Source organism: Gymnoscopelus microlampas (assembly GCF_963454915.1).
Source record: "Gymnoscopelus microlampas genome assembly, chromosome: 9".
Classification (NCBI taxonomy): domain Eukaryota; kingdom Metazoa; phylum Chordata; class Actinopteri; order Myctophiformes; family Myctophidae; genus Gymnoscopelus; species Gymnoscopelus microlampas.
This window is the reverse complement of record NC_139946.1, coordinates 3,404,433-3,418,011: the sequence shown is the minus strand read 5'-3', so window position 1 is coordinate 3,418,011 and position 13,579 is coordinate 3,404,433. Positions and strand designations below refer to the sequence as shown.

The window sequence follows — 13,579 nt, the reverse complement described above, 5'->3', positions numbered from 1 at the left end:
CACTAAACGTTGCATACACCCCAGGTAAGCTGATGTATACAGCTGACACACTATCCAGAGCTGTTGACCCTAAGGAGCGTGCAAACACTAAACTCGATGAAGATGTGGATACCTACGTACACATGATCACAAGTGCACTGCCAGTAGCAGATGCGAAAATGGAGCTCATACGGACTGAGACTAAAAAGGATGAAACACTGAAACAATTGAGTCAAATCATCAGAGATGGATGGCCCAACGTGAAACAAAACTGCTCACCAGAAACAGCAGAGTACTGGAACTACAGGGCTGAGCTATCTGAGGTCGATGACATTATTTACAAAGGCAGTAAAATTGTCATTCCAAAGAGCCTGAGAAAGGAGATGCTCAAAAGGATTCATGAAGGACATCTGGGAATCGAAAAGTGCAAAAAGAGAGCACGTGAAGTGATGTTCTGGCCTAGAATAAATCAAGATGTCACAACTGAAGTGTCAAACTGCACAATATGCCTCAAATATCAAGCAAGTCACCCTGCAGAACCACTACACCCACACCAAGCGCCAGACAGACCTTACCAGAAGGTGGGTGCTGACCTGTTTGCATGTCAAGGTAAAGATTATCTTGTTGTCACAGACTATTACTCCCTGTATCCAGAGGTCTGTAGACTGAACACCACCACTGCAGAAGCAGTGATAACATGCATGAAAGCCATATTCTCCAGACACGGTGTGGCTAGTCAGGTTTTTTCGGACAACGGTCCACAATTTGCAAATGAGAAGTTCAGAACCTTTGCCACAGAGTGGGACTTTAAGCACACAACCTCAAGCCCACACTTTCCACAGTCCAATGGATTAGTGGAAAATTCTGTCAAAACAGTGAAAAAACTGATGTACAAGGCAGCAGACAGTGGAACTGATTTCTATCAAAGCCTGCTGGTATACCGCACGACGCCACTCGAGTGTGGTATGTCTCCAGCCCAACTCCTCATGGGACGCCTGCTGAGATCAAACTTACCCATCCCAGAGAACCTGCTCAAAACAAAAGAAGGGGAGAAAGTGAGGATAATCAAAGAACAACAGAAAGAAAAGCAGAAGTTCTATTATGACAGAGGAACACGGAACCTACCTGAACTACACACTGGTGACCAAATAAGGTTCAAAGACAAAACAAACACATGGTCACAGAAAGGAACTGTTCTGAGCCAGGTCCAACCAAGATCATACACCATTCAGACAGAGGAGGGCGCTGTACTACGCAGAAACCGCCGAGACCTTCTCAAAGGACCAGCCACAGCAAGTCAAGGAACAGAGACTGTTGAACAACCTCAGCAATCAGTCAGAAAGTCCACAAGGACTGTGAAACCAACAAAGAGACTGGTTGTGACCATTTAACATTTATTTCTTTATTGCAGAATGATGAAAAAAAAAAAAAAAAAAAAAAGAAAACAGTGAATTGTGAATACTGTGACTTTAAGTTTGTTGTAAGCAGCTAAGAGTGTGAGTTGTGAATACTGTTATACTGAGTTGTGAATACTGTTAAAATGCAGAGTGCAATTATTCATTTCATTTGATAAAAGTAAAACTTTTATTTTAAGAAAAGGAGATGTAATGATATGAGCAAATCCTATTTGCCTACTCGATTACTTTTGCCTGTGTTGATCAGTACATCTGTTGACTAGTAATGCCTAGCTAGCACACACAGAGCATGCGCAAGAATCTCATTGATTCATGTCTGAAAGCCCGCGAGTGAACGTTGTTGTTGTGCCTCTCCTGTAACCACTACCAAGATTCAACCAGTAAAGAACCTCTACTCTTTCAATAACTGGAATGAACCCACAAACACAAAGTAATACACTCCCTCCTCAACCAAACAAACCACACACTCTTAACATGAGGAGCACAGGCAGAGAAATTCAATTCCACCAACATTCTAAACATGTTTGTGGTTGGCCCGGGCTGACACATGATTAGGATAATTAATTTAGTTGTGAGTTACAGTAATGTTTAATTAAATTTAAAACAAAATTAATTTGTTGAATTTAATATTGATATTGAAGTTAAGATTAACACATCTGTGGTACATACTGATGGTCCATTGTGGAACCTTGGGCCGTCAACCTTTACTTTATAGAGTGTGGAGCACAGTAGCTGCTCCAGTAAGAAGGCCTTGATTGCCACAGCGTTGATATACTGAATGTTATAGATAGATAGAATGTAATAAACAGAATTCTCCAGGCGCTCAACCGAACGCTTGTTTGCATGCAGACTTTGATGTGGAGCGAATTGCCTTCGTGATATATCAGAACCAAGAGTGACAGGTCTGCCACGGCATATCAATACAGACTTTTATTTCATTGTTCTATATATTATAACAAGTGCTTTATGTGCTTTTAATTTCAAAACTTCAAAGAAACGCAATGAAACGCAATTGATATTCATATTGAAGCTTTTTTAACACATTTAACACATTCATTTTGTGTCAACACTAACATGTTATTCTGTGTTACACACACCATTTGATTTAAATATATAATTTTCTATGCATAATATCATGTAATTGTAATTTCTACACCATACTGTACAGCCATAAAGACATTGAATGTGTTCGGGGGATGTATGAATGAGGAAAACAATATGAGGAGGTGAAGGTTGGGGTATAGTTCCGGCAAAAACATCAAGCCACTCACACACCCTTAAACATGACTATACTAGTGGTCAATAAAGGCTCAGATAATCAAAACTGACATGGAAAAACATGTGCTGAAACCTATGATGGTATTTTTTATATATCTAGCTGTTGAGCGATTTTTCATAATGATTATAAATACTGTGAAAGTGAAAGTCAGTGACAACAGGAGTCAGTGAAAACATCACCCCTACTTAATACATGATCAAAGACAGTTTTTGACAGATTAAAGTGTTAGCCTGTTGTTGTGGTGTTTAACCTTAAGATAAACTCACGTGGGCTTTGTATAGGAGGTGTTTGCTGCACAGTAGCACACTGCAGAGTCTAGCAGAGCTCTCCTCAGCTCACTTCAGGACAAAGTTCAAGTTCAGTGCATCAGTCCTGCTGGCACTGAAACCCATCTCACTGTGTGGCTCCACAATCCAGACAAGAGCTGTGATGGACTGTCACCTTCATGAAATGTTACTTGACGTTACATTGTCACACACATTTGTGAACTAACTTTTAGGCTTCGTAAACACAAATTCCACAGAGCAGATATCCTACTATCCTACTATAATTCTAGTAACCTCTGTCTGTCTGTCTGTCTGTAGTGGTGTCTGTCTGTAGTGGTGTCACTACCCGGTTCTCCTCAGTGGCTGGACCAATTGCTCTGATTTTGCACACAGCCATTGACCATTACCATCTGAACTTAACTGTGAAGCCCGTTTTTCAATTTCATCAAATCTCAGCTTCTTATTAGCGTTTATGTGTCAAACAATGTCGCCTCCCGGGTTGCCAGATCATGTGCGCATATCCCCCCACGGATGCGTCGACCGGGTATGGTCTAGTGACAAATAACTTAAATAGACAACAAAATGACTGACATGTTCATACTTTCATTTTTTATCAATAGTGGAAGTAGCCGATCTACAATCTTAGGATTGCAATGCGGCTATTTTCACTATTTTTTATAAAATATTTGAAAAGGTATGAACAGATTTATTTACATGGAAGCAATTATGACAAAATAATTGTGATTATCTCAAATTATTGTGATTATTTAGCACCATTTTTAGCGGTGCCAACCGCTCTACATCCGTGTCTGTGTGTCTGTGTGTCTGTCTGTGTGTCTGTGTGTCTGTCTGTGTGTCTGTGTGTCCGTCCGTATGAGCCCGGGATGAGCACGGCAAAGAAGCAACACATACAAACACACGCACACACACACACACACACACACACACACACACACGGACTTGGAGATTGCCTATGCCATCTCTCCTCTCATTGGCCACACGTGCCACTGGTTATCAACAAGGGGTCCAGGGACCCCCAGCGTATGTTATGTCCGTCCGCCCGTATGAGCACGGGATTTTAAACAGCTATAACTCCAGTTTGCAGCATGCCACCAAGTCCAAATTTGGTATGTGGACTTAGACCACCAATAGGGACGAGCATGAATTGCTGAAGCCCCGCCCCCTCTGTCTTCCTATTGGCTGGCCTTGAAACAGCCATAACTCAAGTTCGCAGCATGCTACGGAGTACAAATTTTGTACATGGACTAAAACCACCAATAGGGACAAACTGCAATTACTTAAGCCCCGCCCCCTCTGTCTGCCCATTGGCTGGGCTTTAAACAGCCATTATTCCAGTTTGCAGCATGCTACCAAGTACAAATTTGGTAAGTGGACTCAGACCACCAATAGGGACGAACTGCAATGAGTTAAGCCCCGCCCCAAAGGCACCGCTTCCTTCACACAGGGTGTGATTTTTGTGTAGTGTGTAGAGGCTGACCTTGCATTCTATCACATTGAATGAGCCCTATTTGATTGGCTCTAGGCACCGACCTCATACATAAACTAATATATGTACAGGTACAGTCACATGGCACCACAAATGAGCTAATACATATTTATGAGAGCAGTGACACAGACTCCACCCTGTCAGGGCAAACACTGATATAAAATAAAAGCTGCTTTTTACAATCCTACAGTCTATCACTCATCTATAAATTAAATGTAGTCACACAGCTGATAGTGAATAATAATAATAACAATACACAAGAACAAAGGGATTCTACTGTTGCGCCTCAGCCTTAAACAGCCAGTCCTTTGCGTCACAAGGGTAGGGACAATAGATGCTGAAGAGATGAACGCTGGAGCAACACGGACAATTTAAGCCTTTTATTTTTCAACACTGAGTTTTGTGTTTCTGTGAGTGTTATGTATTCCACTTTGGAAATCATGATCTCTATTTAACTCCTTAGCTCATCATTAGATGGAATGGTGAATCAACAGGGTCATACACCCATGCATGTCCAAGTTTTTTTAGCGGTGCCAGCCGCTCTACATTTGACCGTGTCTGTGTGTCCGTCCGTCCGTCCGTCCGTATGTTTGCGGACGGCAAAGATGCAACACATGCGCCACTTCAAGACATGCACACACACACACACACACACACACACACACACACACACACACACACACACACACACACACACACAGACTGGCCCGCACGTGTGCACGCACACACACACACACACACACACACACACACACACACACACACACACACACACACACACACACATACATACATACTATGGCGCTCGTTCCGTGCCACGTCAAACCTTGACGCGCCACATGAACGCGTGATTTTTTTATTGCTCTGCACTGTACCGTGTGAACTTGTTATTATTTTCCCATTGACTCACAATGGGTATGCGACGCGATGGGACGTGCATGCGTGCACGCGTACCCGGGTGCAATACGTTAGTCCGACAGCGCAGTGCTCCGACATTAAACAGTAAACCCGAACCAAACCCGCACCCTAACCCTAACTGCACGCGGATGCCACATAGTCGGAGAAAAGGTCTGTCGGATTAACGCATGCCTCCCCGCGTACCCTTCCCCCGTGCCCTACGCGGGTTACACGTTAACACTTAGTTTATGCGTTTTTAGCGAACGCACGCATCAACGCACGCATTATTTTTTGGGTCACGCGACTACAGGAGGCAGGCAATGAGGGCTGCACAAAATCACACGTGAATATTGTTGTTTCACAGCACCGTGCGTGCGTGTGACACGTTCTATATAAAGTCCACTTTAATACGAATAATAAAGATCATCTCTCATCATAGGCCTACCTCATGAATGAGTTTGTGCGCAGATCCAGGCTCAATTAAAGGCTTGCATTTATTCTATGATGCTTTTTGTCCCCATATAGAAGCTAATAACTGTATTCATCTTTAAAACTTGTGTGAAACTTTGATCAGAAGTCCATCATTTGGGGTTTATTGGTCAGTCAAAGAGACAAGGACCACATGGGCAAACCATGAAGTGCTGTGGGCATATAACTGTCATTGCGCACGGCGGCCTCCCCAGCACCTCAGGTTGACACAATTATAAATAATTATAGCCTATAATGAAAAGCTACAGGACAAGGGAGCTTTCATCTCCACAACCCCTGAGTGCAAGTGCAGGCCACGTTTGGTTTGTGTAGCCCAATGTGGAACATCTCCCTCTGCAATATACTGTAGCGGAGGGAGAGGTTCCGATTGGAGATTGTGATTGAACAACTTGGCCCGCAGTATTTATTACTTCAATGGATGGATCATGGATGATCTATTGATAATCCAAATGTGGGAAAACTTGCGACCAGCGGTGTCCACAATCTCCACATTATCCCCCCTCATATAAACTTGGGTGCAAAATATGGCATAACTGACCGGTGATTAGCCTACCAAGTCCGATCCAATTCAAACATGTCTGCGACTGCAACTTAATTTGGTTCATAAAAACACAGTCTAGGGGAATTATGAAAATGTACTTAAAGTACCAAAAGTAGGCAAGAAGTAGGCTGCCCATTTCACAAGTTTTCAAATAAAATCTAAAAATCAGCAGATCTACAAGCGGAGGGTCACTGGACATGAACGCGGCTCCTGCCCGCAACAAAAAAAAGACGAGAGAGAGAGAGGGGAAGAGACAGAGAGAGGGGGGGAGAGAGAGAAAGATAGAGAGAGAGAGAGGGGGAAGAGAGAGAGAGAGGGGGGGAGAGAGAGAAAGATAGAGAGAGAGAGAGGGAGAGAGAGGGGGGAGAGAGAGGGGGGAGAGAGAGAGAGAGAGAGAGCGAGAGAGAGAGCGAGAGAGAGAGAGAGAGAGTGTGTGTCACGGCCCTCTCAATCAATCAATCTCGAAAGCAGTCCAGGTCCAAGTTCATGTTCAGTTCAATACCATTGCTGTTGCAAATTCCAAGCCATATTGAAGTATAGGATAATCCACAATGAAATGATCGTCCCGTGGTGATTGATCACAGAGTGTTCTTTAGTCATTTGAGTTTAACTAATATAGTGGCTTTTCCAACAATCTAAAACTAAAGCCACAGTTCTTGATCAGGGGGCAGGCTGGCAGGGGATGTATGTATAGTCTCGTGTCTCGCTTTGTTTAGGCTATACAATTAATCGCAGAAATCCAAGAAGTTGCATCAATCACTCCACAATGCGTCGAATCGCCATGCATTGTGAGCTTGTAGATCGGCTATTTTCAAATGGCCGAAATGTATATAGGGCTGAAGATAGCCCTGAAACATGACTGTCATACCATGACAGTCATGGTGCCATGTCCCCCCAGTTTTTACATTGCCAACTCTCACATGTACACAAACGTTCAGATTTGAAATATAAAGTGCTTACCCCTGAGCCACGGATGTTACAGGGCGATCCGGACCGCAATAAGTACCCGTATCTCCCGTATTGTTAAATAAAAAGCATTTTAATCCCATCGCCAGCCTTTTTTTTTTTTTTTTGTAATGTATCAGAGTGCAATACACCTCCCAACCATTAGTGTCGCATGGTTGAAAGTATCGGAGAAAATTTGGAGAAAATGGCTCGGATTAAAATGCTTTTTATTGAACAATACGGGAGATACGGCTACTTATCGTGGTCCGGATCGCCTTGTAACATCCATGGCTCGGAGGGGTTAAAAAAAATCAAATCTGAACGTTTATGTACATGTGAGAGTTGGCAATGTAACAAAAATCGAACACCGCTATAAACCAGGGGGACATGGCACCATGACGCTTGTATACAAGCGTCATGTGAACCATGGCTAGGGCTGAAGTGTGTTTTGTGATAATAACCAAGATATAGAAAGTAGGCTACTAACTAAAGTTTTCAAATGATTATAGTGGAGTAGGCTAAAAAGTACAATATTTGCCTCTAAGATGTAGTGGAGTAGGAGTAAAAGTATTGAAAATTGGAAATACTCCAGTAAAGTAAAAATTACCTCAAGATTGTACTTAAGTAGGCCTACAGTACTTGAGTAAATGTACTTGTTACTTTACACCACTGCGAGAGAGAGGGGCTCCAGTCGCAAAGCGAGTTAATTCAGCCAAAATCTGGTTTGCGGCCCCAGCCGGAGCGGCTTGGAGCGGCAGGCGGTCCTTCAGCTAAATGTAGCCTAGTTACTGCACACCACTGTCAATTGGTCTATATCCAGCCCAAGTCTGTATCATACTACATTTCGACCATTCGAAAATATTTTCAAAATATTTGTATTATGTCACACAGAAAACTTGTGAAATGGGACATTCTGCGAGTAGCCTACTACTTTTGGTAGCCTACTTTAAGTAGGCGAGGGGGTCTCTCTCTCTCTCTCTCTCTCTCTCTCTCTCTCTCTCTCTCTCTCTCTCTCTCTATATTGATTTATATATTGTTTTGTTGTGCTCCGTGGCGGGGCGGGTTATGAAAAAAACCTGACCCGCGCATCACTGCCCCCCAGGGGTGTCCCCGGACCCCACTTTGAGCACCAATGCGCTCATCTTCAACAGGAGTTGGATGGGATGAATACATAATGAATACATAAACGCATTTTGATTGGTCAAAGGTCTAGCAGTCGCCAGCGAATTTCCGCAAAATACGACTGCTGTCCGAATAAATAAAAGACGCATTTTCGAATTAATGAGGCCATAACATAACATAAAATATAGCTGCAAGCAGCGATAATATGGGGCCAGGAGAGAGAAAGAGAAATGATAATTCCTTTAACAGGTCAGTTCATGAAAGTCCTTGCGGTCTTGTTTCCAATGAGGGCCTGTGAGCAATTAGGGGTTAAGAGTCTTGCTCAGGGACAAATTTCATCAACCAGGTCAACCAGAGCCTCTGGCTCCCTAGCCACTCAGCTATGGCCGACCCTCAGAGAGAGAGAGAGAGAGAGAGAGAGAGAGAGAGAGAGAGAGAGAGAGAGAGAGAGAGAGAGAGAGAGAGAGACGGAATAGATTGAAGAGACAGAGACATGGAAACGGAATCGATTGAAGATAGAAACGGAACAGATTGAAGCGACAGAGAGAGACATGGAAACGGAATAGATTGAAGAGAAAGACATGGAAACGGAATAGATTGAAGAGAGAGAGAGAGAGCCATGGAAACGGAATAGATTGAGTCATGTTTTTTGCAATTCAACTTAAATGAGTCTGCATCAAGTGAGGCTTGAACCGGCAACCTTGCGGTCATGAGGCACTCTTAGGTAGCTGCAACACTACCTATATTGCTATAGCTTTGTCCAGGCTGATGTTGTCTGTTGAAGATCATAAACTCTTGCATTCTGTCATGAACCAAGCCAACACTAAGACCACTCGTTCACAAACCATTTACAAATAGAGAAATTGTATATATCCTCGCAACCGAAAACAGTGAAAGCAGCCGATCTACAAGCTCAGAAACACGTTGCTATCTGAAAAGTTTTGAGATTGTAGATCGGCTAATTTCAGAATGAATATGTCATACATTGAAAAAACGTACTCTCAAATGAGCATTTCAGGTTATCTTTAACATTTACACATGTATTCATTGATACAGTCATGTTGTTTGCAATTCAACTTAAATGAAGTCTACATCAAGTGAGGCTTGAACTGGCGACCTTGAGATTGTGAGGCACTTATTTAAGGGAGACACCATTGGACCAACAGACAGGGAACTGTGAAAAAGGAGATCACACAGATGATACAGTTTCACGCAAATAGCTGAAAAATCCTGGCTTTAAGTGTTTTTCAAACTGTTCAAAATTGTACATCTCCTCAGAACCAAAACTAGTAAAAGTAGCCGATCTACAAGCTCACAAACCATTAAAAGTTGTCAGATTGTACATCGGCTATTTTCACAATGAAGTATGTTATACATTGAAAAAACATACTCTCATTGCTATCTGAAAAGTTGTGAGATTGTAGATCAGCTGTATGTAAAAAACACTCAATTAAGTATTTCATGTTATCTTTAACAATTGCAGATGTATTCATTGATAGTCATGTTGTGTGAAATGCAACTTAGATGAAGTCTGCACCAAGTGAGGCTTGAACTGGTGACCTTCAGGTTGTGGGGCACACATTTAAGCGAGAAGCCACCAACAGACAAGAACCTGTGAAAGGAGATCACACAGATGATACAGTTTCACGCAAATAGCTGAAAAATCCTGGGTTTAAGTGTTTTTCAAACTGCTCAAGATTGCGGACAATCTAAGGGCGGTGCTTACTGGTCAACGTGATAGATGTGTTCCTCATTAGTCAAGGCACATGTGTAAGCAGGTCTAATGGCTGTCGGCCAAACGAGGCATGACTTTTGCCTGTTTAAAGTTTCAATTTTCAAAAAATTGCTATAGCGCCCCCGTTTGACCAATTGGAGTAAGATTGGTTTCAGTGATATTTGGAATGGCCCTTTACATTTCTGCAAAGTTTCAAAGAATGGTAAGTCTGCATGTATGAGTTAGGGGCAGATGAATAATTGTCATAAAACTGCAATATTCATTGGCTCATTAAAGCTTCATTTTTTCACTTATGGAAGATATTTTGCAAACGTTTTTTGGTATAGGTCCAAAGTTCATGTGTAAAAAGTTTCGTGCAGATTACTCAAAAATCCCAGGAGGAGATAGGTTTTAACTGTTTTTCATATAATTCAAAATGGAGGGAGATCTAAAGGTCAGAGGTCAAAAGTCAGAGGGTGAAAGTTGTTCAGCATGAGGAGACGCATGTGTGCGTCGAAGTTTCATGGCTGTAGGTCAAATAGGGCATGAGTTGTACCTGTTCAAAGTTGGCATTTTTCAATTGAGTGCTATAGCGCCACCTTTTGACGAAAGATTGTGAGAATTATTTCTTGATCGTTTTTCATGACCATCTATCATATGGCCGAGTTTCATAAAAAGCGACTGCACGGTTCAGCCAGAACTGCCAAAAGTGGCAGAAGAAGAAACGGAATAATGCGAATAACAATATGGGTCCATGCTGGAAGCCTGGCCCCATAATAATGGGAACAAACGATACCGAACAAACTTCAGTAATATTGCTCTGGCGGAGCTGCAGCTGATATAGATATAGATATAGATAAAGATATAGCTTACAATGGCGAAACAATATTTACGGGGCCAGGCTTCCAGCATGGACCCGTTTTGTTATTGGCAGTATTCCATTTCTTCTTCTGCCGTTTTTGCCAGTTCTGGCTGAACCGTGCATACGCTTTTTATGAAACTCGGCCATATGATAGATGGTCATGAAAAACGATCAAAAAATAAATATCACAATCTTTCGTCAAAAGGTGGCGCTATAGCACTCAGTTGAAAATGCCAACTTTGAACAGGTACAACTGATGCCCTGTTTGGCCTACAGCCATGAAACTTCGATGCACACATGCGTCTCCTCATGCCTAACAACTTTCACTGTTTGACTTTTGACCTCTGACCTTTAGATCTCCCACCATTTCGAATTATATGAAAAGCAGTAAAAAGCAGTTAAAACCTATCTCCTCCTGGGATTTTTGAGCAATCTGCACGAAACAATGTACACATGAACTTTGGACCTATGCCGACAAACGTTTGCAGCGGATTTTCCATAAGTGAAAAAATGAAGCTTTAATGAGCCAATGAATATTGCAGTTTTATGACAATTATTCATCTGCCCCTAACACATACATGCAGACTTACCATTCTTTGAAACTTTGCAGAAATGTAAAGGGCCATTCCAAATATCACTGAAACCAATCTTACTCCAATTGGTCAAACGGGGGCGCTATAGCAATTTTTTGAAAATGCAAACTTTAAACAGGCAAAAGTCATGCCTCGTTTGGCCGACAGCCATTAGACCTGCTTACACATGTGCCTTGACTAATGAGGAACACATCTATTACGTTGACCAGTAAGCACCGCCCTTAGATTGTCCGCAATCTTGAGCAGTTTGAAAAACACTTAAACCCAGGATTTTTCAGCTATTTGCGTGAAACTGTATGACCAAAGTGATCTCTTTTTTCAGAGGTTTGTCTGTTGGTTTAATAGCTTCCCGCTTAAGTGTATGTCTCACAACCTCAAAGTCACAGGTTCAAGCCTCACTTGGTGCAGACTTCATCTAAGTTGCATTTCACACAACATGACTATCAATGAATACATCTGCAATTGTTAAAGATAACATGAAATACTTAATTGAGTGTTTTTTACATACTTATTTATTATTATTAGGCTATTTAGTTAATTTAATGCGGGGTATTTAGAAACAAATATTAATATCTAAATTGTATCAATGCCACTAACCTGGATACATGCATGTGATAATAATTTTATATTTTTTAGGCTACAGGATCACACAACGCGATGCAGCAAGCCACATAATCAGGCGTTCACATGATGCGGTGCAGCAGGCCACATATAATCACGCCTGCTTTCTGCGCTGAACGCACGCACACACGCACGCACGCACGCACGCATAAAAAAAAACAAGTCACATTACACGACACGTTCACACGCTGATGCAACACGCCACGCTTGCTTTCGTGTAGTGTATGCGCAGAACGCACGCACACACGCACGCACGCACACATTTAAAAAAATCACACGTTCATGTGACGTGTCAAGGTTTGACGTGGCACGGAACGAGCGCCATACACACACACACACACACACACACACACACACACACACACAACCACACACACACACACACACACACACTAAAACGACCGATCTACAATGTGAGTAAAAATTAAAAGTAAATAAAGTGAGTACAAATATTTAAAAGTAAATACCTTGAGTAAAAATACTTCAGAGTACTTAAATTGAGTATAAATACTTAAAAGTACTCAAAATGAGTGAAAATACATAAAAGTTTAAACAAAGAGTAAAAATACTTAAAAGTTGAAAAAAAGAGTAAAAATACTTAAAAGTTGATAAAAACAGATCACCATGTATATCTGTACACTACTAGTACACTAGAACAGGAGACACTGAAGTGGAAAATTACAACTGTTCTTTCAAAAGACGATAAAACAGGAACTAAAACTTTCAGATCACATGATCCTCTCTCTCTCTCTCTCTCTCTCTCTCTCTCTCTCTCTCTCTCTCTCTCTCTCTCTCTCTCTCTCTCTCTCTCTATAAAAAAATACTTAAAAGTTGATAAAAACAGTAAAAATACCTAAAAGTTGTAAAAATGAGTAAAAAATACTTTAAAGTTAATAAAGTGATTAAAAATACTTTCAAGTAAATACATTGAGTAACAATACTTAAGAGTACCTAAATTGAGTAAAAATACTCAGTAGTACTTCAAATGAATAAATAACTGATGTATAACCTGATCTGTGTATGGTCTGTTATTTATCAAAGATACTGTCCAGGTCCATCTTCTTCACACTGTCCAGGCTGATGTTTGTATTTTACCATGTATATCTGTACACTAGAACAGGAGACACTGAAGTGGAAAATTACAACTGTTCTTTCAAAAGACAATAAAACAGGAACTAAAACTTTCAGATCACATGATCCTTGCTCATGTAGCTCTCTCTCTCTGTCTGTCTGTCTGTCTGTCTGTCTGTCTGTCTGTCTGTCTGTCTGTGTGTGTGTGTGTGTGTGTGTGTGTGTGTGTGTGTGTGTGTGTGTCAGGGAATAGTGTTGCCTTTTAGTTGTTCATATGT

The 13,579-nt window shown here is 41.6% G+C and overlaps 1 protein-coding gene across 1 annotated transcript in view; it reads right to left on the bottom strand.

The window, feature by feature from the left end:
- LOC311052378 (NACHT, LRR and PYD domains-containing protein 3-like) overlaps positions 1-13,313 on the bottom strand; it is a 70,484-nt gene extending 57,171 nt beyond the window's left edge. Inside the window, exon 1 of the mRNA XM_084067309.1 lies at positions 13,240-13,313. The gene's annotated coding sequence lies outside the window, so the exon portion shown is untranslated. The remainder of the gene's footprint in view (positions 1-13,239) is intronic.
- Positions 13,314-13,579: the final 266 nt, after the last annotated feature.